Source organism: Prenolepis imparis, unplaced genomic scaffold (genome assembly GCF_030444845.1).
Source record: "Prenolepis imparis isolate NDT839.2.m4 unplaced genomic scaffold, iyPreImpa1.0 SCAF_5, whole genome shotgun sequence".
Taxonomy (NCBI): domain Eukaryota; kingdom Metazoa; phylum Arthropoda; class Insecta; order Hymenoptera; family Formicidae; genus Prenolepis; species Prenolepis imparis.
In genome coordinates this window covers 18537514-18564613 of record NW_028141163.1, presented here as the reverse complement: position 1 = coordinate 18564613, position 27100 = coordinate 18537514, and the positions used below count along the sequence as shown (strand labels likewise).

The 27100-nt window shown below is 40.3% G+C and overlaps 1 pseudogene; it reads left to right on the top strand.

The window, feature by feature from the left end:
- The first annotated feature begins 4843 nt into the window (after nt 1-4843).
- Nucleotides 4844-8466, top strand: LOC145935894 (uncharacterized; annotated as a pseudogene).
- The last annotated feature ends 18634 nt before the right edge of the window (nt 8467-27100 follow it).

The window sequence follows — 27100 nt, the reverse complement described above, 5'->3', positions numbered from 1 at the left end:
CGCAGATATAACTCTGTGTTCAATCGTCGAAATATTTTCTTTTGTATAGAATTTTGGATTTACTGTGTCTTGTATATTATCTTCCGTCTTTATAGTCATTTCTTTATTACTTTCATAGTTTTCCATTATACTTCATTATTAATATCGGTTCCAGTTATCTTTTGTTATCTTCAACTTTTATTTATTATCTTTTGTTATAAAATTTATTCTCTGATTATCATCCGCTATTATATTTTTCTTTTATATTTATTTCTATTACATTGGTTTATTATAATAAACTTCATTATTTTGCTTTGCTTAACTAAATCGCGTACTGCTTTTCTTTAGTACTGTCAACTTAAATGTCTGTGTCGTCATTTCTGTGTTTATCACATCGCGAAAAGAATGTAATTTCCTTTCGTTAGAGCAATTTCGGCAACCCCACCCTGCCCCTCTGCCGTTAGGCGAGCTAGTTAGCCCGTAGCGGGATTCCCGGCCAAAACTTTGCGTTGGGTTCACGATTTGTGGGTTGATGCGTGAAAGACCGCGTCTGGCGCCCAAAACTAGTCTCTCGCGAATATCACGGCTGGCGTTCTGCTGCGGCACGCGCGGGACGTCCCCGAGCTTAGTTCCGCCGCGTGAAACCTTAAAACCCCTGTGTTTTGACGACGGCCAAGCTCCGTTCTTCCGGCTTTTAATCGAGTCGGGAGAAAAAGACGTCGCAATACATATGCACACTTCTATCCGTCATAAATTAAAAAACTTACTTTTTTTACGTTTTCTCGTCCTGTCGTGCTCGTCCTCTTATCCTGGACCAACCGCTGCGACAACGACGATGACGACGATGTCGACGGCGACGTCGCTGCCGTCCTCGTCGTTATCGTCGTCGACTTATTACAATTAGCCACCGTCGTCATCGCCGTCGGCATCGTCGCCGTCGTCATCGCCGTCGGCATCGTCGCCGTCGTCGTCGTCGTCACCGCTGCTACCGTCGGTTTACTGCCCTCGCTTCGTGCTACAAAAATGTATTTTATGTTTCACTTACATTTACAGAATAAGGGTACACCTGAGAACATTCTCTTTTTTAGGTTATGAGCACATACGACACAACAGTTTACGTAAATCGTAAGTAATGCACAAGATTTGGCATATGTCGTGGAAACGTGCTACAATCGTTATTTTCGATTGTAGTACGTTTTTTATGACACGCTAAAAATTGTGCATTACTTACGATTTACGTAAATTGTTGCGTCGCATGCATGTGCTCATAACCTCAGAAAGAGAATAAGAACGAGAAAAGCGAAAGAAATGATATATTATATCATTATAATTTATGCAACGTTATCTATACGACTTAGATAAATTATAATGTCTCAAGTCATATTATTTATATAAATAGAAATACTTACGTCTTGGCATCGTTGTAAACGAGTTCGATGCTTCGATGTGTTCGACGGTTCGACGTGGTTCGACAATTGACGATGCCAGTTACGAGACGTTGGCAACAGGCTACAGTGTTGCCACATCCGAGACGCTAAGTACGTACGTACCACATGATAGCAGTAGTGCGTACGCACCGCGTAGTAAGCGGAATCGTGCGTGCAATGACATATATATGTCCATATACATATATATATATATTCGCGCGGGAAATACTCGTTGTCGCGCCATACTTACGTCGCGTACGTACGTGTAAGCAGCGCAACTCGGCCGTTATAACGTGTAATAACGTGTTGAATAGTGTACTGTGATATATACAGTGATATTTTTAGTGATATATATTCATATAAATATATATATATATAGTGCATAATGGGAGCAGGCAAATACAATAAATGTTTGCCTCTCAGTTCTCGCAGATTGTGCAGAAAGGGAACATGATTTAAAAGGTTAGTAATGTCATAATTCTATAATATAATTGATTCAGAATTACTGTTACACACAGTACAAATACACAACATATATCTGTTTACTATGCACATATAAATGTATATAACGAATAAATGGACACACAAAGAGAAAGATGAAGAGAAAGAGCTAAAAGAAGAGAAAGAAATAGAAAGAGAGCGAGCGAGCATTTTTATAAACATTGACAAGCAATATATTAGCTCTGTATTTTCTTATGCTACGATGTTAGAAGAAAATCATCTCCGGGACGATTTACACGTCATCCTGGCAAAGATGCCAGATTTCCGACGCAAACAACAACGCACACAAACAAAACCGTGTATATGTAAGCCTCGATTGACAGCTAGCTTTACATATACACGGTTTTGTTTGTGTACGTTGTTGCTCGCGTCGGAAATCTGGCATCTTTGCATCCTGGAGATGATCTTTCTAACGCAACGAATGGCATGATATCGCGGGCATCGCGGCATGGACATACAGAGCCGTAATATAGATATGAGCATTTTGTCACTAAATACTGATCATAAAAAATATAATTATAATTTTTTATCGATACTTTATGCCAGTATTTAGAGATACTAACACACTGCGAATAATAAATTTATTATATATTAGTAATTAGTAATCTTTAGCCTTTTTATATTATAAATATCATAAAGCTATATACAGGGTGTCCGATAACTCGCGAACCACCTTTCGTGGGTAGGTAGAGCATGAACTGAATAGAAAAGTCCTCTACCATTTTGCGATTTTCTCAATAAATAAGAAATAAATTAAAGAAAATCAGCCAATTCGAGCGATGATAAGCGTGCAGCGAGAAGAGACAGCCCACTCGGGGGTCCAGAGTTAGCGCTACTCGTATGTAGTTACTGTCTTTTGTGAAGCGTTCCTCCCCGCTTCATCGCGCACCTAGCAACCGTGTAACATTATACTGTTTCTTTTCGCCGCATGCTTAGTAACGATATAAAACTGGGCTGTCTTTTCTCGCCGTCGTCACGCGAATTGGCTGATCTTCTTTAATTTATTTCTCATATTGCGAAATTCGCAAAATGGTAGAGGACTTTTCTATTCAGTTCAACATGCTCTACCTGCCCACGAAAGGTGGTTCACGAGTTATCGGACACCCTGTATATATATATATATATATATATATATATAATATTAATTTTAGTAATATTAATATTGCTAATAAATATTACTAATTACTAATATATTATAAATTTATTATTCGCAGTGTGTTAGCATCTCTGAATACTGGCATAAAGTATCGATAAAAATTATAATTATATTTTTTATGATCAGTATTTAGTGACAAAATGCTCATATTTATATTACGGCCCTGTATGTCCATGTCGCGATGCCCACTATGTCATGCCGTTCGTTGCGTTAGAAAGATCATCTCCAGGATGACGTGTAAATCGTCTCGGAGATGATTTTCTCCTAACATTGCGACATGAGAACAGCAGAGGTAATATATTGTTTGTCGACGTTTATAAAAATGCTCTTTCGCTCTCTTTTTATTTCTTTCTCTTCTCTTATCTCTTTTTCCTCATTTTTCTCTTTGTCCATCTACTCGTTATATACATTTATGTGGATAATAAATAGATATATAATGTTGTATTGTGTATTTATGCTGTATATAACTTACTATTATAATTTACTATATATTACTATATATATATGTATATATTATATATTACTGTACATATGTGTATACACATATGTATATATATACATATGTGTGTGTGTAAAATTTTTATACAAGATGATCCAAAAAAATGTTTTGACGAAAAGGAAAAAAGATGTTTTGTATTCTTCATTCTTATTCAAATTAGAAGATAAAATGCAATTTTCAAATTTTTTTCAACAAGAATTACGAAAATTTCAAAAACTTGAAAAAATCACTCTATGTCGAACATCAGCTGTAATAATATTTATTTCTTCAAAGCACTTATAGAAAATTTCCATATAAATTTTGAAATTCTGTACAAGCGCATAACTGAAGAAATAATAATCCAACTTTTATTCTGATTTACATAATTTAATTTAATTTGTATGTGAAAAACAAGCACTTTTTAATAAAATATTGTTTTGGATTACTTGATATATTTACATATTAATTGATTTTTATAAATTTACATTTATATATTGCCACAATTTGTTATTAAATTATTCTTGTACCCTATGTATACACACATACACACACACAAATAATCGTGAAATAAGTAAAATCTCTGAAAAATACGAATGCATTCCTGTTTTTTATTTTTTTATATGTAATTAAAAATTGTTATAATTGTTATAGTTGTTAGTGCCAGAGGCGGTCTATTCGTGAGCTCGCTAAAAACTTTTTACCAGATGTGATTTGCATGAACGCTTTGGTTATTACTAAATATTTATCCCAGAGGCGATTTATTCGTGTGCTGGTTGTAAAATATAATTCCAGAGGCCGTCTATTCGTGTGCTGGTTGTAAAAAATAATTCCAGAGGCGATCTATTCGTGTGCTGGTTGTTTTAAAAAATAATTCCAGAGGCGATCTATTCGTGTGCTGGTTGTTTTAGAAAATAATTCCAGAGGCGATCTATTCGTGTGCTGGTTGTTTTAGAAAATAATTCCAGAGGCGATCTATTCGTGTGCTGGTTGTTTTAGAAAATAATTCCCGAGGCGATCTATTCGTGTGCTGGTTGTTTTAAAAAATAATTCCAGAGGCGATCTATTCGTGTGCTGGTTGTTTTAAAAATATTTTATACCAAATGCGGTTATCATGTGCGCTTTGGTTTAGTGAAAAATTTGGCATTTATGTTGTCAAAAAATTTTTTAATTATTATTTCTATTATAAATTTACGATTTTAGATTTTATAGACAAAGGATTGCACTTATTTTTCAGAGACTTGTAACAAAGACTTGTAAAAAAATATTTTTAAATATATAGAATTGTTAGAAATCATGTTACAAATGTGGCATTTGATTTCTTTGCATAAGATTTTATAATATAATAATCTATTTATTTTTCTTTGCAGGCGACAATTTTTACAGGAATTGAAGGCCCAAGAAGCTAAAAACTCCAACATTATAAAGATTACCAAGGGTACTGATGACGAATCCATCGATTTTTGTAAATCAATGGGATCACCCAACATGGATTCGAAAATCAGTACCCAGGTAATGCAATGCTTGGAGTCAAATAAAGGTATGTATAACCAAAATGACAATTGCGATGATAACAATTCTGTTGTTATTGACAACAAAGCCCTTTCAGACAGTTCTTGTGTACAAGAAAACTTGCGTGAAGGCCGTCGCATTGTTAACAATTGCGATGATAACAATTCTGTTGTTATTGACAACGAAGCCCTTCCAGACAGTTCTTGTATACAAGAAATCTTGCCTGAAGGCCGTCGCAATGTCTTCTTCTTTTTGGCTGGAAGGCTTCAGAGAAACGGTCGCATTGTCGATGACAATTGCGATGATAACAATTCTCTTGTTATTGACAACAAAGCTCCTGTAGACAGTTGTTGTATACAAGAAGACTTGCCTGAAGGCCGTCGCATTGTCGACATTTCACATATGTGGAATGAAATCCAAAGAACATTTAATAATCATATGCAAGGAATAGAGTGCCAATTTAGAGATTGGAAACTCATAAAGACTGATACCAAAGAGTTTAAGACGCATTTGACTTTCCAGTGCCAAATGTGCCATACTAAAGCCACTATCTACTCAGAACCCGAAGAGCCAGAAACATTAGATATTGGTATGGCTGCTGTAGCAGGAACTGTTACAGTAAGAATTGGCTATGCCCAGTTGAATGAGCAATGTGCAATCATGAATATTCCTTGCATTTTGAAAAAACAGCCATGGAAAGTATAAAATAGCTGGCGAAGTTGAAAAGCAACTCGCTCTTGAGAGAAACGAAGTTATAAACGGTATTCCGTATATAACAGTTGTAGCAGATGGTAGTTGGATGAAGAGATCGTATGGCAGTGCCTACAATTCTCCTTCCGGTATCGGAGCTATAATTGGTTATCGTACGAAAAAGATTCTCTTCGTCGGTGTCCGCAATAAATTTTGCGCAATATGTGATATAGCAGAGCGAAAAGATACTGAACCAAAAGCTCACAAATGCTACAAAAATTTTGATCGCAACGAAAGCTCCACAAGGATGGAGAGCGATGCCATCGCGGAAGGTTTCAAATGTAGCCTCGAAATACATGGGCTGATTTTTAAAACAGTTATTGCCGATGGTGATAGTAGTGTTTATCAGGCCATTATTGATAATAGACTATATAGTGAACAAATGGTTACAGTAAAAAAAATAGAATGCACGAATCATTTACTTCGCAATTTATGTAAAAAGCTCAAAGCTGTGGCAGAGACAACTCAGCCAAAAACGCAGAGGCAGCGTGGCTTTACAGAGTTACGAAATGTTGTGAAAAACAACATAAAACATATCAGAAAAGAGGTAGAAAAGGCAGCCGAATTACGAAGAAAAGACCAACAAACACCTCAACATTGTAAGGCTATGGAATTGCAGAAAGATATATTGAACATTCCTAGCCATGTTTTTGGCGAACATAAGCGATGCGAAGCACGCGGTCATATATGCGAAGAGAAGGATAGTAAAACAAACAAAAATTATGTTCCACTTTTGAAAATACATGGTTTATATCAAAAGATAGAAAGCGCTATCACATATCTAAGCGGTTATTCCGACAGCTTATTGCTGAATTTAACCAATAATCCTGCAGAATCGTTTAATTCGATAATCTGCAAAGAAATTGGTGGAAAGCGCATTCATTTTGGTAAACGAGGCTCTTACAATGCCAGAGTTGCGGCAGCAGCTATGCAATTTAATACGCAACAAGCCATTACAGAATTGCATAAGAGCATGGATAAAACTGTTCCGCCCATTGTTGAGAAACTAGAAAAACAACGACAAATAAAAGTTGCAAAAACCAGAGAATCTCGACAAGTGCAAGGAAGGCAAAAAAAATTCAAACAAGAGACAGGAACAGATCGTTATTATGGTCCGCAGTCTCAAAAACCAGATCTTCCATCTGATGTATTTGAGCAACTTCGGCAAAATCATTTAGAAAAATTGTCCGAAAATGCGAAAAACTGGAAAAAAATTGAATTCGATACGAGAGACCAAAGGGACTCGGAATTATGGTTATCATTGAGACGAGAAATGTTAACAGCATCCAATTTTGGACCTGTATGTCGCATGAGACCGACAACGTCTTGTGCAACAACAGTAAAAGCCATTTTATATCCTTCGTTCATTGATACCACAGCCCTAAAATATGGTCGCGAGAACGAAGAAGTAGCAAGGAAAGAATTGGCTATAAAATTAAATAAAGAAATAGAACCTTGCGGATTATTTATCGATACTGAAAATCCGTGCTTGGGTGCTTCTCCTGACGGAATTATTGATGAAAATGGTCTAGTGGAAATAAAATGTCCTCTGTCAGCTGAACATTTGACAGCAGAAATAGCTGTAGAGACATTGCCTTCTTTGAAAGGTATTTTTGATAAAAAAGATGCACATAAAATAAATCGAAATCATCGATATTTTTATCAAGTTCAAGGTCAATTGAACATAACACGGCGAGAATATTGTATTTTTGCTGTTTGGACTCCACAAAGCATGAAAATATTGCGCATTGAGGCAGACAATATTTTTTGGAGAAATCAAATGCTGCCTTTCTTAACACGCCTCTATAACGAATGCTTCCAGAAATCTTGGACAGTCGTCACAATAGGCATATGCCAATCAGAAATCCAAGATACATTATAGAAGCTAAAGAAGAAGCAACAAAAAAAAAATGACAATAAATCAAATAAAGAGACCAAATATAATAAAAAGTGAAAATGACATAGAAGAGAGCAAACGATTCAAACCGAACGTTTCGATGGAAGCAATAATAACTGATATTGCTGATATTGCTCTGAATAAAGAGCAAGATGATGATTGCATTATCATAAGCTACACAAATAACGAACGAGCTATATCTGAAGATGATATAAAAAGAAATGAAAAACTGTTAAACACATTTGCTCCTCTTTATTTGGTAAAGGACAATATCTTGCGTGTGACAAGTCAATTAAACGATGAATCGTTGGATCTATTTTTGCGTATTATAAGAGAAACTTCTCATTTCGAAACGCAAAGTGTGCTATATATAGAATACCCTCACATGATTAAAGCTAGTCGTAGTGATAAAAGCTTACAAATAATTGGAGGGAATTGTAGTAATCACTGGAGATGTATTTCCTTTGACGGCACCAAACTTCGCGTGTACGATAGTCTACCTGGCTGTACATACGATAAATTGATAGCTAAAGAAAAAAATTATATACATCTTCGTTACCCTACAGTAAACTCGAGTGACATCATTTTTGAAAAGGTTCAAACACAACCTGATGGAATATGTTGTGGAATTTTTGCTGCAGCTTTTGCCACGACTATAGCCTTAGAAGGCAATCCTTGCGAGGAAAAGTACTCCAAAAATGTAAAATACATGAGAGAACATTTCTATAAAATTCTAGAAAGCAATAAACTCTCACCTTTTCCAAAATAATAAGAAATTATTTTTAAAAATCTATTCTGGTAAGAATATAGACTTCAAAAATCTATACTCTACAATTGGCCAGAAAAAGCTGCATCAATCATCTAGATTGCAAATTATAATCGGAGAGACGAAAAACATATTGGTTGTGTTCTCGACTTCCGTTTCCGGTGTTAACGGTGACAGTTGAGGTGAAAGTGAGAGAGGTGAATTAGAAAGGAAAAAGAGTGTTAAGAGTGGAATAAGTGTGGAATAAGGGTGAGAGGGATGCAAGGAGGATAGGTGCGGAGCGAGTGCAAGGAGAGAGAGTGTAAGAATGCAGTGAGAGAGTGAGAGAGAGCAGGGAAAAGTGACAGCTGGGTGAGTCAGCAGATTGATAGGTAGAAGAGGGTGGCGGAGGGAGTGGAAGGGGGGCTAGGGAATTGAATACCGTGGGGATAAAGAGAGGGAGCTAGCGTACGGAACGAGAACAGGGAAATTGTGATAGGCAGCGCATAAGGAACAGATAAGCATAGAGTATAGAGCACGAAGAAGGGAATATGGACGAGAAAACGGGAATCAAGGAAAGTCCGACGAGTGATAGAAAGGGGAGTGTAGGATGCAATGAAGAGGTGTTAAAAAGAAAAAGGGATGAAAGGGATGAGGAAGAAATAGGAAAAGTGGTAGAAAGGGAAGGGGAGAGGAAAAGGTTATTCGGGAGAAGTAGAAGAATAGTAAGATCACCGGAAGAGAAAAAGAGGGAGGGACCGGAAGAGGAAAGGAGGGAGGGACCGGAAGAGGAAAGGAGGGAGGGACCGGAAGGGTGGAAAGATTATATTAGGGAGATGAATAGGGAATTAAAAAACGAAATATTAAATGAATTATTAGAGGGGTTGAGGGGAATGAAGGATGAAATTAAAGAGGAGATTAAAGAAAGCAGTAGAGGACAAGTGGAGATAAAGAGGGAACTAAAGGAGTTAAAGGAGGAACTAAGCGAAAAGGAGAGAAGATGGGAGAGTGAAAAGATAGAATTGGAGAAGAGGCTGAAAGAGATGGAGAAAAGAATGGAAAAGTCGGAATCAGAGAGGATTTTAAGTAAGGGGGTGGGGGAGAGCGCGGGGGCGGAAAACGGAGAGGGAAGGAGAGAGGGAATAGGGGAGTTAATGGGGAAACTGAGCGCATTGGAATGGAATCTGGAGAGGAAGGAGAGGGAGGAGAGGAGAAGGAATATAGTAATAAAGGGGATCAAGGAAGGGCAGGGGGAGTTACAGGAGGAGGTGAAAAAGTTATTCAGAGAATTGGGAGTGGAAGAGAGAATAGAGAATGTGAGGAGGGTAGGAGGTAGAAATAAGGATGGATATAGTATAGCGATGGTGAGGTTAGAGAGTATAGACATGAAGAGAGAGATAATGGAGAAGAAAAGGAGGTTAAAAGGGAGGGAGGAAAGGATAGAGGACGATCTCACATGGAGGGAGAGGAAAATGATGTGGAGACTAAGAGAGATAGCGAGAAGAGAGGATAAAGAAGGGAGGAGGACATGGGTGAAATATGGAAAAATTTGGATGGGGGGAAAATGGTGGCGGTGGGACGAAGGGAGGGAAGTTCTTGTGTCGGAGGGGGGAACGGTGAAAGATTTGGGGAGGGAAGGTAGAGGCGGAGAGAAGGGTGAGAGGATGGAGGGGGAGATAGGGAGCGAGGAAAAAAAGGGGAAGCGGTTACAGGGGGAAGGGGTGTAGGAGGAAGAGAGGGGAGAGAAAGGGATGAAGAAGATAAAGGGGGAGGGAGCAAGAGGGATACAGGGTTAAATAGAAAGAGTAGAAAAAAGGAAGAAGGGTGGAGGGTGATGTTCTGGAACGTGGCGGGATTAAATAATAAGGACACGGAGTTTTGGGAAAGGATAGGGGAAGAGGATATCGTCTTTTTAATAGAAACTTGGGTGGATATAAAGGGGTGGGAGAAGATAAAAGGGAGGTTACCGAAGGGATTTATTTGGGAGGTTCAATTTGCTAAGAGAAGAAATAAGAAGGGGAGGGCTATGGGAGGAATGGTGGTGGGAGTTAAGAAGGGGATAACTGTAGATAATAAATCGGGAGAAGAAAGGGAGGGTAGGATGGAAAAGACGGTCTTATTGGGGAAGGAGAGATGGAGGATGGTGGGAGTTTATATAAATGGAGATATAGTGGAAAAATTGAAGGGGATGGAAGAATGGATGGAGGAGGGAGGAGGAAATACAAGGACAATAATTGGTGGAGACTTCAACGCGAGGACAGGGAGTTTGGGGGGGCCGGATTTGGGAGGAGGAGATAAGTTGGATAGAGGAAGGGAGGAAGTCAAAGGACAAGAAAGTGAATGCGGATGGAAGGATGTTGGTGAGTAAACTAGAGGAGATGGGATGGGAAATTTTCAACGGAGGGATGGAAGGAGATGAAGAGGGTGATTGGACGTATGTGGGGCCAAATGGGAATTCAGTGATTGATTATATAATAGGAAACAAGGAAGTGAGGGAAAGGGTTGGGTATATGAGGGTGGGGGTAAGAGTGGACTCGGATCATATGCCGGTGACAATAAGTATCAGAGGGGAAGGAGTTAATAGAAGTAAAAAGAGAGAAAAGGGTATGAAAAGGTGGAACTGGTCTGAGGAGGGGAGAAAGGAATTCAGGGAAGAATTGGGGGAGGTGCAAAGAGAGAAGAGCGGATTAGAGGAGGATTGGATGAGGATGAAGGAAAAACTGGTAACGATAATGAAGAAGGGTAACAAGGTCGGAGGGGGGAACAAAGGGAAAGGGAGAGGGTGGTTTGATGGGGAGTGTAGAGAGGAGAAAAGAAAGGTGAGAAAGGAGTTGAGAAAATGGAGAAGGGAAGGAGGAGAGGGGATGGATTATAAAGAGATGAAAAGAGGGTATGGGAAACTGTGCAGGAGGAAAAAAGAGGAAGAGAACGAGGAGTGGGTAAAAAAGGCCAAGGAGGCGAAAACGGAGGGTCAGGTGTGGGAGATAGTAAGAAGGGAAAGGAAGGGAGGGAGGAAGGAGACGGGAGAAGGAATAGAGAGGAGTATGTGGGATAATTATTTTAGGGATTTACTAGGAGCAGTAGACACAAAGGTGGTGAGGGGGATGCGTGGGGGTCAAAGGGGGGATGAGGAGAGCGCACTAAGTAGGGAGGAAGTAAGAAGGGCGATAAATAAAATAAAGGAGAAAAAGGCAGTGGGTATTGATGGGATACCGGGGGAGGTATGGAAGTACGGAGGGGAGAAAATGGAGGAGTGGGTATGGGAGATTTGAAGGAATAGAGAGGAGTATGTGGGATAATTATTTTAGGGATTTACTAGGAGCAGTAGACACAAAGGTGGTGAGGGGGATGCGTGGGGGTCAAAGGGGGGATGAGGAGAGCGCACTAAGTAGGGAGGAAGTAAGAAGGGCGATAAATAAAATAAAGGAGAAAAAGGCAGTGGGTATTGATGGGATACCGGGGGAGGTATGGAAGTACGGAGGGGAGAAAATGGAGGAGTGGGTATGGGAGATTTGTAGTAGGATTTGGAAGGGGGAGGGATGGATAGGGGAATGGTGTGAGGGATTGGTGGTGCCGATTTTGAAGAAGGGAGAAGGAAAAGAAGGAATAGAGAGGAGTATGTGGGATAATTATTTTAGGGATTTACTAGGAGCAGTAGACACAAAGGTGGTGAGGGGGATGCGTGGGGGTCAAAGGGGGGATGAGGAGAGCGCACTAAGTAGGGAGGAAGTAAGAAGGGCGATAAATAAAATAAAGGAGAAAAAGGCAGTGGGTATTGATGGGATACCGGGGGAGGTATGGAAGTACGGAGGGGAGAAAATGGAGGAGTGGGTATGGGAGATTTGTAGTAGGATTTGGAAGGGGGAGGGATGGATAGGGGAATGGTGTGAGGGATTGGTGGTGCCGATTTTGAAGAAGGGAGAAGGAAAAGAAGTTTCGGACTTTAGAGGAATTACGCTGACTCCGTCGTTGTACAAGGTATATACGGCGGTGTTGGCAGAGAGGTTAAGGATAGACATAGAAGGGAAGGGGCTGATTCCGCCGAATCAGGCGGGCTTTAGGAGGGGAATGGGGACGATGGATAATGTATATGTGTTAAACTACCTGATAAATAAGCGAATTAGTAGAAAGGGGGGGATGTTGGTATTATTCTTCGTGGACCTGAAGGCCGCGTTTGATTCGGTGGATAGGTCAGTATTATTAGCGGCAATGAGGGAGAGAGGGGTGAGAGAGGGCTTGGTAAAAAGGAGCGAGGATGTGTTGGGAGAGGTAAGCTTCAGAGTGAAAATAGGGGAGGAAACAGGGGAGAGGTTTTGGACAGGAAGAGGAGTGAGACAGGGATGTCCCTTGAGTCCGTTACTCTTCAATTTATTGATGGCAGACTTGGAGGATGAGATGAGGAGGGGGTTGTGGGGAGGGGTGAAGTTGGGAGGGGACAAAGTCTACACATTGGCGTATGCAGACGATGTTGTGGTAATGGCAGAGGAGGAGGGAGGGATGAGGTGCATGCTGGAGAGGTTGGGAAGATATTTAGAGGGAAAGGGATTGGAATTAAACACGAAGAAATCGAAGATAATGAGGTGTAGGAAGGGGGGAGGGAGGTTCAAGAAGGTCAGTTGGAGATGGAAGGGGATGGAAATAGAAGAAGTCAAGGAATATAAATATCTGGGATATATAGTACAAAGAAATGGAAGGCAGGATAAGCAGGTAAAGGAAAGAGTAGCGAAAGGGGCAGCTATACTGGGGCAAGTATGGGGAATAGGGAAGAGACGATTTGGAGCGGATTGGGGGAAAAGAATATGGTTATTTGATGCGTTAGTATGGGCGGTGATGGGATATGGGGTGGAGGTGTGGGGATGGGGAGAGAGAGAAGGAATAGAAAGGATTCAGGAGAGATATCTAAGATGGGTAATGGGAGTGGAGTGGGGGACTCCGGGGTATATGATAAGGGAAGAGCTGCAAAGGGAAAAGATGAGGGCAAGGATGGGTAGAAGGGCATGGGGATACGAGGGAAGGTTGGAAGAGGGAAGGGGAGGGTTGTTGGCGAGGAAATGTTGGGAGGAAATAAAGACCAGAGCTAAAAAAGGTAGCGGATTATCGGAATGGGAAGAGGAAGAAGAGACTTTTTCAACAATAGGGGAAAGAACTTGAAAGAGGTGGAGGAATCTAGAGAGAAAGGTGAATTCCGATGGGAAGAGATAGAATTAAGTGACAAGGAAAGACAGAGGGAAGAAAGAAGGGGTAAGATTGAGGGGTCGGAATATAATGTATGGTATAAATGGATCAAAGGGGAGGGTATTCCAGCATATCTGAAGAAGGATTGGGGAGAAGGGAGATGGCAGAGGGTTGCGCGATTTAGGTTGGGGAATGGGATGAAGGGAAATAAATATTGGGCAGATGAAGAGGAGAGGAGGTGTAGAATATGCGGGGGAGGGGTGGAGAATTGGGAACATGTCTGGGAGGAGTGTTTGGGATGGGGAGGGTCGGGGATTTGGCAGGACATGGTAGAGATAGTTTTAGGGGAAGAAGGGGAGGGAGAGATGTGGCTGAGAGAATTGGAGAAAATCAGGGAAGGGAGGAGGGGAGAGATATCGCAGGGGAGCGATGAGGAGGAGGAGAAAAGGGAGGGTGAAGAAAATGATTGGGGAGAAGGGGTGGGAGAGAGGGAGGAGAGAGAAGGAGAGAATGAGAGAGGGAGAGTGAGAGAGAGAGAGAGAGAGAGAGAGAGAGAGAGAGAGAGAGAGAGAGAGAGAGAGAGAGAGAGAGAGAGAGAGAGAGAGGAGAGAGAGAGAGAGAGAGAGAGAGAGAGAGAGAGGAGAGAGAGAGAGAGAGAGAGAGAGAGAGAGAGAGAGAGAGAGAGAGAGAGAGAGAGAGAGAGAGAGAGAGAGAGAGAGAGAGAGAGAGAGAGAGAGAGAGAGAGAGAGAGAGAGAGAGAGAGAGAGAGAGACGTAGACACTCGCATGTAATGGAATAGAAGAAATAAGCCGGAAGCGGAAGTCCCATTAGGTTAAGTATTAGTAAGTTAAGTCATTAGGTTAAGACATTAGGTTAAGTTGTTAGGTTAAGAAGAGAGGTAGGAAGGGAGATAGGCGTGTGTGTGTGTGGAGAGGTAGATAGCGGCGAGAGGAGGGAATTTTCTTTTTTCTTTTGTATTATTTAATTTTTGTATTTTTGTATTTATTGTATCGGCAATTGGTTGCCGATTATTATGATTTATACTCTTGTTTTTTATTTTCTATTATTATTATTCTGTGTAATGGAGCTGGAGGAGATTGTATACAATGTATGTAAATTGAAACCCTAAGGGGACAATAAAATTTATATCTATCTATCTATCTATCTATTGGTTGTGTTCTCACGGGAATGGACGGGGAGGGGTCCATTCTATATTTAAAATATTTAGAATATTGTAAAAGTATTCTGTTGCAATCGAGACAAACAATGTATTGTAAGTGTGTGTGTACATGCACACACATAATATTGAAGTAATAAATTTTTATCTGTTGATTATATCGATTGGAAATAATGAACTGTATTAGATAGATTGTGACTTATAGAAAGCTACATTATAAATATTCAGAATATAGAAGTATTATATATTCATAAATGCATGCATCATACATTTCTTATATTTACATGTATGCATACATACATAATATACGTGTATATATATATATATATATACAAGATATTTTATTTGATACAGTGGATTATCAGAAAAATAAAACATTTGTGGGAAAAATGTTTTCTATAAAAATTATAAGATTTCGAAGGAGGATAATTTCGTGAAATTGTTCTTCAATGCATTTTTCAAAGATATTTAGAGAACCTAATTTTTTAAATGAACCTATCTTATTTTTATTATATAAATCGAATCTTCGCAACATAAAAAGTTATAAAATGGGTAGGAAATGAAATCATTACAAGAAATTTTTATAATTACATAAACTATGAAATATATCTCATAAAATATTCATTTTTTTATAATCTTACCTCTACTTATGTACAAAATAATGAGATAAATAAATTAGTGTAAAAAACAGTTGTTTTCAAGAAAAAGTATGTAAATTGAAACTATAGCAGCTACATGTTTTTTTACAACTATATATTTCCTTTACACCAATTTTTTTTATTTTGTGCATAAGTATTGAGGTAAAATTAACGAAAAATGAATATTTTATGAGATATTTCATAGTTTATATAAAATTATATCAATTATAAAATATCTCGTAAAGATTTCATTTTTTAGCCATATCCTATAATTTTTTTATTGAATGTTGCGAGAGTTCGATTTACATAATGCAAATAAGATAGTTCTAAAACAAACTAGATCTAAATATAATTGGAAAATGTTACTCAAGAGCAATTTCATGATATTGTCCCCCTTCAAAATCTTACAATTGTTATATAAAAAATTTTTACCGAAAATTTTTTATTTTTATGATAATATCTACTGTATCAAATAAAATATCTTGTATATATATGTATACGTATTATGTATGTATGTATGTAAATATAAGAAATATATGACGCATACAGATGTATGTGTATAATACATATACAGGGTGATTCGAAACAACCGTTTGTCCTTAAAATGTCGTATTCCTGAATGAATTCTGAGACGATTTTTCCTTTGCCAAAATTTTATCCGAAGCTTAGTTTTCAAATTATAAAAGGAAAAATTTAGCGAATTACGGCACGGGTACGGCCGGTAGGCAGGAGCGGCGCAACTCATCCGACGCGGGCGATTACGCGAAGCGCTCGTTGCGATCAGCTGTTATCTCCACGCGATGTGTGTGTGTGTGTGTGTGTGTGTGTGTGTGTACATACACCCTCTTTCTCTCTCTATCTCTCTCTCTTACTTATTCTTACCTTATAGAGATGTCTTCTGATGAATAATTGTACGACTGGAATGGATCACAACGTTGACGTTGACACAGACGTTGACACACCGTGACACACCGAATAATAAACGATTCTTTTTTTATAAATTGTATTATCGACACTTTGATGAATACACTCACGCAATCAGAGAGAATTTTCTCTTAGAATTTACCCTGAGAATCATGATAATCATGGGACAATATGGTATGGAAAGAATTTTTTCAAAATTTCTCTGATTAATATTTATCACATTAAAAATAATAATATCTATCATAATAAAATATAAAATATGTTTGATTAATTTTACTATGCAGTTTAGTAAAATGAATCAAACATATTTTATATTTTATTATGATAGATATTATTATTTTTAATGTGATAAATATTAATCAGAGAAATTTTCATAAAATTTTTTCCATACCATATTGTCTCACGATTACCATTATTTTTAGTGTAAATTCTAAGAGAAAATTCTCTCAGACTTGATCAAATATTATTTATTAATCTATCACAACACTCAATCACAATTCGCGGTTACTACCGATTAATTATTAAAAATTACTTTTAAAAAACGCGTTAAATGTACATTACTCGTCGCGGACAACAATACAGTCTACGACAACAGACTGCGGCGACGCCGACGCGACGATAATAATCGCGCGGCGTTGCCGAACGTGATTGACGCGAGATCCGCGAGACGCTACCGTGTCTTGTGATTAATCGAAGCCTTTGTATTATGAATGCGCTAATTTAGAAAATGTATAACAAAGTTATTAAAAAAAAAAGTATTATAACGTATTATAATACGTTATAATACTTTTTTTTTTAAATAATTTAACATTATACGTTTTGCTTTTTCTTTTCTCAGCGAGACGTGAGAAAAATAATTATTTTATGTTTTTTTATTGTTTTGCGAACAAGATGTTCCACGTATAAATATGTTGATCGCTCTGAAAAGAGCGGATTGGTTTTGGTCGCTCTGAAAAGAGCGGATTAATTTATATCTTTAAAAAATTTATAATAGGTGCTCAAAATGAGCACCATCCATCCTTATGCAAGCTCTCATGCGTTTAAGTAAATTTAATTGGACGTTCTCCATTACTTCCTCTTCGATATTCCAAATTGCATATCGCAATCTGATTTCCAAGTCGTCGACGTCCTCGGGAAGCGTCTTCGGGAAACGATCTACTTTTCTCAGAAAATTTTCGCAAAACGTTCGTCTTGCATGACAATCTTCTGGTCGTAAATGTTGCACGCGTGTGTAATGAAATGCGTGCAACTTTTTTTCTTGTTTGGTTGGAAGGACACTGCCAGTCTCGTTTTGTTTCTGAGTTCTTCGTATGACGGGAGCAGATGGATGATTGATTGCATTATCGATCTGCATCTTATATTTATACGATTCGCGGGAGGCCGCTGTCGCGGGTGTCGCGTGCCGCTATTCGACGCGGAAGGCGTGGAGGGGGAAATCGCGACACCCCGCGGATTGTATAAATAAAATGAAGATTGATAATGCAATCAATAATCCTTCGATTATTACAAGCGTTAAGAGGACGATATGGCAGCGTACACAAACGAAGAATACTACGATATGCTAATGGCACTTGGCGAGTGTCACGGGCAGTATCACGTAGCTGCAAGACGATACGCCGAATTATATCCAAATCGAGCAAGACATCCGTCAGCTCCTGTCATACTACGAGCAGCTCAGAGACTATACGAGACTGGCAATGTCCTTCCGAATAAACACGAAACAGGAAGAAATCGTGATGCAAGAAATTTGCGAAACACGGAGCAAATTGTACGTGCTTTCGAGCAAAATCCGGAAACAAATATTCGGGTGGTTGCTCGAGAACACAACGTATCGTACTCAACAGTACAAAGAACGCTTAAAGAAGAAAAGTTGCACGCATTTCATTATACACGCGTGCAACATTTACGAGCAGAAGATTATCAGGCAAGACGAACATTTTGCGAAAATTTTCTGAGAAAAGTGGATCGAGATCCCAGATTTTCTTCCCGTGTGATATTCAGTGATGAATCATTATTCACACAAGAAGGGATTTTTAACTCGCACAATATGCATTATTGGAGCGAAGAAAATCCCAGAGTAACGCGGCTCAAAAATTTCCAAGTACGTTGGAAAATAAATATCTGGGCTGGAATAATGGGTACCCAAATACTTGGGCCCGTTATTCTACCAGATATTTTAACTGGCCAGACGTACGTGGAATTTTTGAGAGAAAATCTGCCAGACTTTTTAGAAGAAGTGCCACTATTTGAAAGAAATAAAATGTTCTTTCAACAAGACGGTGCTGGACCACACAACGCCAGGATTGTAACAAACTACTTGAACGAGCAGTTTCCTGGACGTTGGATGGGTCGGTATGGCCCGATACGTTGGCCCGCAAGATCCCCGGATCTTAATCCTCTTGATTTCTTTTTATGGGGATACTGTAAAGAATCAATCTACAAAACGCTTCCCGAGGACGTCGACGACTTGGAAACCAGATTGCGATATACAATTTGGAATATCGAAGAGGAAGTAATGGAGAACGTCCAATTAAATTTACTCAAACGCATGAGAGCTTGCATAAGGATGGATGGTGCTCATTTTGAACCTATTATAAATTTTTTAAAATTATAAATTAATCCGCTCTTTTCAGAGCGACCAAAGTCAATCCGCTCTTTTCAGAGCGACCAAAACCAATCCGCTCTTTTCAGAGCGACCAACATATTTATACGTGGAACATCTTGTTCGCAAAACAATAAAAAAACATAAAATAATTATTTTTCTCACGTCTCGCTGAGAAAAGAAAAAGCAAAACGTATAATGTTAAGTTATTAAAAAAAAAGTATTATAACGTATTATAATACGTTATAATACTTTTTTTTTTAATAACTTAACTTTATTATACATTTTCTAAATTAGCGCATTCATAATGCAAAGGCTTCGATTAATCACAAGACACGGTAGCGTCTCGCGGATCTCGCGTCAATCACGTTCGGCAACGCCGCGCGATTATTATCGTCGCGTCGGCGTCGCCGCAGTCTGTTGTCGTAGACTGTATTGTTGTCCGCAACGAGTAATGAACATTTAACGCGTTTTTTAAAAGTAATTTTTAATAATTAATCGGTAGTAACCGCGAATTATGATTGAGTGTTGTGATCGATTAATAAATAATATTTGATCAAGTCTGAGAGAATTTTCTTTTAGAATTTACACTAAAAATAATGGTAATCGTGAGACAATATGGTATGGAAAGAATTTTATGAAAATTTCTCTGATTAATATTTATCACATTAAAAATAATAATATCTATCATAATAAAATATAAAATATGTTTGATTCATTTTACTAAACTGCATAGTAAAATTAATCAAACATATTTTATATTTTATTGTGATAGATATTATTATTTTTAATGTGATAAATATTAATCAGAGAAATTTTGAAAAAATTCTTTCCATACCATATTGTCCCATGATTATCATGATTCTCAGGGTAAATTCTAAGAGAAAATTCTCTCTGATTGCGTGAGTGTATTCATCAAAGTGTCGATAATACAATTTATAAAAAAAGAATCGTTTATTATTCGGTGTATCACGGTGTGTCAACGTCTGTGTCAACGTCAACGTTGTGATCCATTCCAGTCGTACAATTATTCATCAGAAGACATCTCTATAAGGTAAGAATAAGTAAGAGAGAGAGAGAGAGATAGAGAGAAAGAGGGTGTATGTACACACGCACACACACACACACACACACACACACACACACACACATCGCGTGTAGATAACGGCTGATCGCAACGAGCGCCTCGCGTAATCGCCCGCGTCGGATGAGTTGCGCCGCTCCTGCCTACCGGCCGTACCCGTGCCGTAATTCGCTAACTATTTCCTTTTATAACTTAAAAACTAAGCTTCGGATAAAATTTTGGCAAATGAAAAATCGTCTCAGAATTCATTCAGGAATACGACATTTTAAGGACAAACGGTTGTTTCGATTCACCCTGTATATATAACTGGATATTATAATGTAACTTTATAGTAAATTACAATCTAATGCAGTTCAATTTTTTGCAATTGATATAATCGACGATTATATAACCCAGCAAACACAGGAGATGTAACATATATCTTTCAGAGTTATAACATGATGTATCATACCCAGCAAACACATGTATAACTGATATTTCCCGTTATATAAACAGAAAGTATCTGGAAAGTATCATTGATATGTAACTAATTTGTGTATATAATACATAAATGTGGTTTTGGTTATTTCATATATGTAAAAATAGCATATAAAAGATACATAATTATACTACTATCTGATACGTATCATTATCTGTGAAACGATATTATGTAGTATAGTAGCATGATTATGTAACATAAATATATTTACATTATATAGATATATCTCTGATATATCAGAGAAATACTTTTGTTGCTGACATTTAGCAGTACATGTAACATGTTACATGTAACATGTATGTTACTTATTATGTAACTATCTATAACTATGATACGTATCAGATAATAATATAATTATGTATCTTTTATGCTATTTTTACATATATGAAATGTAAAGCAAAAGCACATTTATGTATTATATACATAAATTAGTTACATATCAATGATACTTTCCAGATACTTTCTGGTTATATAACGGGAAATATCAGTTACATGTGTGTTTGCTGGGAATAATAATGTATTATTTATATAAACATTATAAGTATATATATGTTTGATTATATAAATAAGTATATTTATATAAATATAATTACATATATGTAATAGATATTTATAAGCGCAATACGCTCACACATATAAACAATTGTGTTGAAACATGTAATAAAGGCAGACACACATATGATATACTGTTATCTATGCGCTTCGCTTCGATACTTTTTGATACGCGTGTAAAGCGATAGAATAATAGAAATATATGATGTTGTCTTTTCAATATATTGAACACAATTTTTATTCGCTTTTTTATTGCCCTGTAACATGTATAACGCTGTCGGTAATGGCACAATTATCGATAATTATCGACAATTTTAGTTCCGCTCAGATGAGGGCGCAAATCCGTCGGAGTTCGACCATCCGACTAGGATCCCCTTAAGAAGCACCTATATGCTGTTCGAGAAACATGACGAGATGGAACTTTCAATTTGAGTACATTTGACTGATCTTTAACATACTCAATTTTTAGCTTATCATCTTTGTCAACCATTTCTGCCAAATATAATACGGCTTGACCGAGTTGGTATGAACCGGTGAATAAGATTTTTAAATCTCTTTGACATTTCTGGGAAATCTAAAATGTCATCTGATGTAACACTTTTGAAAGGTAGCTTTCGACGTAGCCAACCATTTTCTTTTACCTCAGCCGCCAAAGTATTCTGCACATCTTTTTGACTATGCATTCTCTGTACAATGTCATCAAAAGTGTCAACATCAGAATGAAACCTTTTTCCAAAGGTGTAATTGAGAAACGACGCGATTCTGAAGTAAGATCCAATTTTCGGTATAAACTTGTTGTCAATTTTATGATCCAAAAGACGATATTTTTGTTTAAGCACGTCGTTTCTCAACAACACCTTTGGAAAAAGATTTTATTCTGATGTAGACACTTTTGATGACATTCTACAGAGAATGCATAGTCAAAAAGATGTGCAGAATACTTTGGCGGCTGAGGTAGAAGAAAATGGTTGGCTTCGTTGAAAGCTACCTTTCAAAAGTGTTACATCAGATGACATTTTAGATTTCCCAGAAATGACAGCAAGAGATTTAAAAATCTTATTCACCGGTTCATACCAACTCGGTCAAGCCGTATCATATTTGGCAGAAATGGTTGACAAAGATGGTAAGCTAAAAATTTAGTATGTTAAAGATCAGTCAAATGTACTCAAATTGAAAGTTCCATCTCGTCATATTTCTCGAATAACATATAGGTGCTTCTTAAGATATAAGCCTAACAGTGTTGGTTTTTCTGGTTTGACACATTATACATGTGAATGTGCCAATGGAAAACGAACTGTTGGTTGTTGCTCCCATATTGCTGCAGTGGTATATTATTTATCACATGCTAGGTACTTATCAAAAATTTTAAAACCAGCGGAAATACTCAGCAAAGTATTCAAGAAAAACAATTACATTCCAGTAATAGAGAGTGATAGTGATGAAGATTAAAAAAATAATCTTGACTCATAAAAAGTACCCGGTTTTCTGAGAGGCAAGGGGACTCAGACTAAAAAAGCACCCCGTTTTGTGAGAGGCAAGGGGACTCACACTAATAAAGCACCCCGATAAGAAGTTTAAAACCGTACTGCACCCGCGCCGAATACATGATTTTCATTATTTTTTGCCATGAAGTACCTCTATGAAAAATTTGAAAAAAATATATGTTAAAGTAGACATTTCAAGGTTTATTTAAAAAAAAAAAATTAGAAGTGTATCTCTAAAACATAACCTCAAAAAAAATTTTTTTTAAATTCAAAAATTATTTTTGACCCGTATTTGTGTCAGAATTTTCTTTTAAATTTATTCTTAAAATAGTCTCATTGATGTTTATAACATATATTTTTTTCATAAAAATCGGTTCAGCCGTTTTCGAGAAAAACCACTTTTTTTATTTTGCTTTCTCCCTCCATAACTCCTACAAAAATGTAATTTTAAGATTGATATTTGCAGGATTTTTTAGTCACATAGATGCCAATCTATGGTGTCAATCTAAACTTGATACGTGCGGGGGCAACTTTTACACGCTTATCCCCCTAGGCCCTTTGCTGCCCCCCCGTTATCCGGCACCTTGTCGTGGTGGGGGGGCTCACCCCTCGCAAGGGAATAGCCTTGCGAGAGGTGCCAAGAGCGGATAGTACCTCCGAGTAATGGAGGTACACTTGCCCCCGGTCACTGGGGGCGCCCCCTAGTTTCCGGGGGCTCCTCCGCGGCTGGGAGAGTTCCTCTCAGCCGCGGGGGACGGGCCCCACTTCCCCGTCAGAGCCTTGACTCGCGTGAGTCTTGGCTCGTATGTGGTAAGGGATGGCGACCCGGAATACAAACGCCCGTGGGCATGGCACCGTTAGGAGAGGGCATTGCACGGCGCTTCGGCGCTTGCCCTCCCGCCATGCTTTTGCGGCCTTGGCCGCCGGGGTTCCCCCTCGTTGTTCGGGGGGAGTATTTTTCGGGGTTTTTCCCGGGGGTGTCCCCCCCGGGCCGCGGGGGTGGGATTTCGTGCGGTGTGGGCCGCTGGGGGAGGGGACTGACCGTGACTACCCGAGGGGCTTTGCCCGGAGGGTTTCACCCGAGGGGCATTGCCCGGAGGGGGTCACGGCAGTCAGTCGCCGGGGCTGCTCGGACGTATTCCGAGGCGGGGCCCGGCGACGAGAGGAATCCCAGGGTGCTGGTTGGAGGTCTCCAGGCTGGGTAGCCTGGGTCCCCGTCCCAGCGTCCCTGGGGAGTAGCCGCGCCCGGCTCGCTCGGACATATTCCGAGCTCGGGTCGGGTGCGGCGGGGAGGGCCGCGTGGTTACCCGAGGGGCTTTGCCCGGAGGGGTTACCCAAGGGGCATTGCCCGGAGGGTGCCACGTGGACCTGCCATCGGGGCCGCTCGGACTTATTCCGAGGCGGGGCCTGGCGGCGAGAGCAAGTACTCCTGGCCGGTCGGGACCGTTTCCCCTTCCGAACCGGCCGGCCAGGAGAGGCGTTGTCCCCCCGCTGGCAGGTGAAGGCACCGGCGGGGGGATGTGCTGGCCGCCACGGCGTGTAGGGCAGGGCCGGGGAGCGGCGACCCTGTCCAAAGCGTCCGCGGGGCCCCCCGATTGGCGTCATCCGCGGAGGTGCCCCCGTTGTCGGAGGCGGGGGACCCCCGAAACCTCATGGGGGAGTCAAACCCCTCATGGGGGAGTAAGGGGCTCGGAGTCCAGTGCCGGGGGTGCGGTATCCCCCCCGGCCCGCGACATAAGCCGGCCCCCCGGGAGTCCCCGGGGCACCGGTTTGGGGGGCGATTCCGGGCGCGAAGGCCGGTCATGTTTTGGGTCGCGCTACGGGTCGTCCCCTGGCCGGTGGGAGATACGCCGGCCGGTCGAGCCTCCGCGGGTAGTGGGAAAAACCAGAAATGAAAAGACAACAAACACCTAAAAACCAAAAACAAGAAAAGAGGAAGAACTCAAGCTCTGAGGAGCTGAGAGGAAAGGAGGATGGCAGGGGCAGGGAAAGGTCTCCTATCAGAAAGGTTGAAGAATTCCCGACAACCAGGAAGACAAGGCAGAGCCAAATAAATCGTAATCAAAGCCTGAACGACAAACAGAGAGGGATGCAAGTATGCATCAACATGTCGGAATGCAGCGTTGCCTTGTCGAGAATGAGCTCGACGAGCAATGCAAGTTCGGTCATCACAGTTGACCAAAACAAAGAGGGGCAAAACACCCAGGAAAAGGCAACGCTCACCACTAGCAAACAGCAGGAAGTGGGCGAAGACGGGGAGCGGTCGGACTCTGTCGCCGACACAATAAGCCTCGGCGAATCCGAGTACGAGACAGGAGATACTGAAGGCAATCAACTGAGTACGGAGAGGCCCAGAAAGAAAAAGAGGGGAAGGAAAGAATCTACAGGAGAATACCGCAAGCTCCTGGAACAGAAGAAGAAGGAAGAGGATGAAAGAAAGGCACAATTGAAGAGGTACATCTTGGACCCCTCATCGAAGCCTGACGATACCAAAGCATATCGGGATTTTCTTTTATCAACGAAGAACAAGGAGGAGGAAATGAAAATGACCCCACTGTTAGACATAGAGGCGATGGTCGCAGAAGAAGCTACGCAACTGTTCAAAGTAGCAAGGGATTCTGGAACACTGAAAGGAACATTCCAGAAACAATTCAAAGAGTCGGCCGCAAAAATGGTCGCGGCAGCGACAGTCCTTGCGCAAAAAACGCAAGAGTGTGGCGACTCCTCAGCCATCGAAAGAAGGCTTGAGGAGATGAGTAAGGAAATAAGAGCACTAAGGGAGGAAAATGCCAAACTAAAAAGAATAGTTGGCAAGATGAGACAGATAGAGGGAAAAAAGAAGGAAAGATCCAACGATGAATGGGGATACTTTGGATGGGAGGAAGCCTCCGTAACCCCGCTTCCATCAAGTGATGGGGAGGACACGGAGACAGAAGAGGGAGCTCCACCTCTACCCGCAAGGGGTAGGAAGCCCCCAGGAAAAGAGGAGTAAGAAAAGAAAGTGCTGAGGAAACCCCACTTCTACCAAAAGGTAGGGGAGCCTCTTCAACACAAGGGAAAGGAAGTGTGGAGGAAACCCCACTTCTGCCACAGAGTGGCAGGGGAGCCTCCCCAACACCTAGAAAGGAAGAAAGAATGGAAGTAGAGGGAGAAGAGGAAAACATATCACCACCTCAGGCTCAAGAGACAGAGGAAGGGAGGAATAAACGTGAAAAGGAAATCGAAAAAGTGACCCAAAGATTGTTCTATAGTGATTTCTTCCCAATGATGGAAAGAATGATGGGAAAAATGATCCAAGACGTTACCGCCATGGTGGTCAAGCCAATGAGACCACCTCTTAAGTCTGACAAGGCACCTCTTGAGACCAATAAAGTACCGGAAACAAGAGATAAAAAATTCAAAAGCAAGGAAAGTGGGCAGAGGGTAACTACCCTCAACCCACCCGCTCGCAACCCAGTTCCAAGAAACCCTGTGCCTAGTAAATCAGGGAAAAAGGACGAGGGGAAGAATAAAGAAAAAGAGAAGGGGAAAAATAAAGCAGCAACAATAGCTGCAAAATCAGAAGGGGAAAAACCAAAGAAGGAAGAGGAAAAGCCAAAGAAAGAGGAGGAAAAGGAGGAATGGGCCACAGTAGTCAAGAGGAAAAAAGTTAACAATAATAATAATAATAATAAGGAGCCAAAAAATGCTCCAGAGAAGGAGACAACCCCAACCAAGGGACAAAACAAAAAGGATAACCCAAAAGGGGAGAAGGACAAACCCAAAATGGGAAAAATACCGCGAACAGCCGCGGTAATACTAACATGCCCCGCAGGGACGTACGAGGAAACAATGCGGAAGGCAAGAAAGAAAATAAACCTGGAAGAATTAGATATGAAAGATGGAGTTCATATTACCAGAACTCAAACGGGAGCACTAAAAATGGGAATTCCCGCACTCCGTAACAAAGACGGAGAAATAGTCCAAACCAAGGAGGAAAGGGCCGACAAATTGGCTGCGAAGCTACAAGTAGCACTCGCCGGGAAAGAAGGAGTGAGGGTGGACCGACCCACCAAGATAGCCGAAATTAGAATTAAGGACTTGGAAGGGTCGATCTCACCCTCAGAAATACACGAAGCAATAGCTGATGCAGGAGACTGCGATGTAGGCCAAATTAAGGTGGGGGATATCAGAATATCCCCCTCAGGTACGGGCACGGCATGGGCGAGATGCCCACTGACAGCCGCTAAGAAAATAGCGGAAAGAGGAAGGATCGTTGTAGGATGGGCAAGGGCCAGAGTAGAAGTTCTCGAAAAAAGGCGCTTGCAATGCTACAAATGTTTGGAGGGGGGTCATGTCAGGGATGTCCCAACAAAGTAGACAGGAGCTCCCGCTGCTACAGATGCAGGGGCGAAGGACACCCCTCCAGACTCTGCACGGAAAAAATAAACTGCCCAGTGTGCAGCGACAGGGGACTCCCTGCCAATCATAGGGCAGGGAGTAAAGCTTGTGGACCCACACAGAAGGGTAGCAAAGGGGTAAGTCTGGGCCCAAAACCCATAAGC